General features: G+C 29.0%; 1 pseudogene; it reads right to left on the minus strand.

Moving 5' to 3' along the window:
- Window positions 1–836: 836 nt before the first annotated feature.
- Window positions 837–2245, minus strand: LOC127122052 (E3 ubiquitin-protein ligase SINA-like 10; annotated as a pseudogene).
- Between the last annotated feature and the right edge of the window lie 577 nt (window positions 2246–2822).

Here is a 2822-nt window from a genome sequence, read left to right on the forward strand (position 1 = left end):
CTTTATTTCAGATTTTAACCTCTTTAATCCACCTTATCACCTCTTTTCGTGTTACAAATCTTTAAACAGATGAAAAATCATCAGAAGTATCTAACATATTTGGTTTTTATCGAATATTTGTGGAGAAATTTCCATACCTACAACATAAAAAATTGTTTAAAAAAAATTAACAAAGCAAATATAACATCATGATAAAAGAGTTTCAATACGCAAAATATCTAAATCAAATATTTTGTCTCCAAGTGTTCCGGTGAACATATAAACCGGAACACATTTGAAAAGTATTCCAATACAATGCATTTTTTCAGATAAAATCAAAACTCTATTGGAACTAATTTTGATATATATCATCTTGTGTAAAATCACCCAATAAGAAAAAAAAGCATACCAGAAGTCATTTTTAAAATCTTTCGATACAAATGTGCAATGCAATTTTTAGAAGTCTTAAATAAATAGTAAAAATTAAAATGACAAATTAATTAAAAACATGCCAGAATAAAATTGACATTTTAAAGAAATTGTAAAGATATGAATATAACTTTAGGTACATGAAGTAAAATTTTCAACACAAAAAGAGAAAAACTCAAATACTTAAAATAAAGAAATTTAAGATTCAAAGTCTATGTGGATAATAGTCTCACATTGGTTGGTTCACATTGGTTGGTAATGTAGAGACATAAACATTTATAAGTTAGAGAACTCATTCACCTATGGCCTTAAGATTTTAGATAAATATGTGGTGTGTCTCTCACAAAGATTTTACTCTAAAATAAATAGTTTCACAATATTCAATGCTCCCTTTTAAAAAACTTCCCGATGAATATTCAGAATCCTCTTCAGCGATTCCTGAGAAAGATAGTTGATTTCTCTTGGATATTATAGTCAGCAATTGTGTGGTTGTCATCTAGTTGCTTATTGCCAAATATCAAACGTTGATTCTTCACCGAAAGCCCTTCCTTCTCAAAAATCTTCATCTTCACATTGGATATTGTGTCTGAACTCTCCACCTAGTAGAGCCACCTTCTAATCAATCCCCTTATGATGATTTCTATCAGCAGCACCATTGCCAACAAAATTCATTAATAATAAAAACACCAGTGAAACAAAAAAACAAAAACCCCTACAACATTTAATATGAGACTGATATTTCAAGAAAAGATCCAATCCATATAGATTCCTACTAACATTTTTTTCATTTGAAAAACAAATGAAATTGAAATGAAATGCTAGAGTACAAAATTAAAATGGAAAAGAAAACAACCAAAGTAATGAAAAACAAGAGATAGATACCTTAAGTTTTATGCGAATTTGTAGCGTGAGAATTTTCGAAGAACCAAAACAATCAAATGGGATTAGAAGGAACTCTGGTGAAAGAGTTGCTAAATCAACCTCTAGGACATTCTTTGGTGAAGACTCTAACTTCAAATTGCATATCTCCGACCTTGCTAATATATCATAACAATAATAGGTCCCGGAGGATTTAGGACCAATGTAGCTTATATTGATAGCATTTCCCATGCTAATAGTATTGATGTTGAGAATAAATAGTTTCCCATCATTTTCTTCTTGAAGAACAATGACTTCATCATTAGATTTTAAGAACGAGATGAAACAATGATCATAAGAAAATTTGATCATCGAATACCCATGCTTACTGGTGAAATGGTTGGATAACAAATCATATGAAGCCACAAAGTCACAGCCGAAAAGAGGACATTTACATTGAACATAGATGCATTTCTCTTCATGATTCCTCTTCTCACTGTAACTTATTGTCACCATGCAGCCATGTTTTCTATTTATGCAAGATAACTTGATACATTTCAATAGATTGTCAAAGGCTTTACAATGTTTTAAGATAGTGTCTTCTGAACACTTGTCACACTTTTTCTCAAGTTTATAATCACAACAGGTAGAGCAAACAATATGTCCGTTATCACACTGAATTGGAACATAAAAGATAATCATTAAATTAGATTTTGAACCATCTGGGATAACTTTGTAAGGCTTGTTAGCATATTATGCAATTAAAAATATAACCAACATAAAACTAATAATGCTCTCATATCATTATATATATAATCAAGATTATACAGAAACAACGTACCAGACATACAGGAATAGTTAAAGGTTGAAAACAAATGCAGCAATCAAAGACTCGTGGATCGGAAATCATCATAGAAACGGGGCTACTCTTATTATCATCTTTTGCGGATTCAACAATGTCTTCTGTGCATGGCTCCATTGCACCGTTCTACTGTAGTGATAAAAAAAGTAATATATAAGTAAATATTAATACATTATACACCATTGCTAGAGTTACTTACATTTAGCCAAATACTAGAAGTAATAGAGTCCTGTAACCTCAGGTGTTGGCTTTTGGTCTTCTGTGGTCCTCTATTGCTTTTGGGTTCCCTACCCATTCATTTTCCTTCATTTTAAAGGCAATGAAGACGCGCATTTTCAAGAAAAATAAATTAATGTTTTACCGTTTAATATATCTACTCATAATTTTTTTATGATTCACTAGTGCATCCGTTCGTATTCTTTTTTAGAATAATATTATTTTTCCACCATTTTTTTATACCAATATGTACGTCAGATATTATTCAGTGAATAATATTTTTAAAATAAAATAATATTAAAAACTTATTTTGAATAAAAAATATTTATAAAAAAATATTTTTTAAAATTAATTTTATATAAAAAATGTTAATTAATTTTATTATTGCATTAACATAAAAATATTTTTATTAACCATATATTTTTTTATAGATTATTAACCAACTTCACTACTTCATTAATCAATATAATATATAATC

The sequence above is a fragment of the Lathyrus oleraceus genome, chromosome 2 (genome assembly GCF_024323335.1).
Source record: "Lathyrus oleraceus cultivar Zhongwan6 chromosome 2, CAAS_Psat_ZW6_1.0, whole genome shotgun sequence".
NCBI classification, from domain to species: domain Eukaryota; kingdom Viridiplantae; phylum Streptophyta; class Magnoliopsida; order Fabales; family Fabaceae; genus Lathyrus; species Lathyrus oleraceus.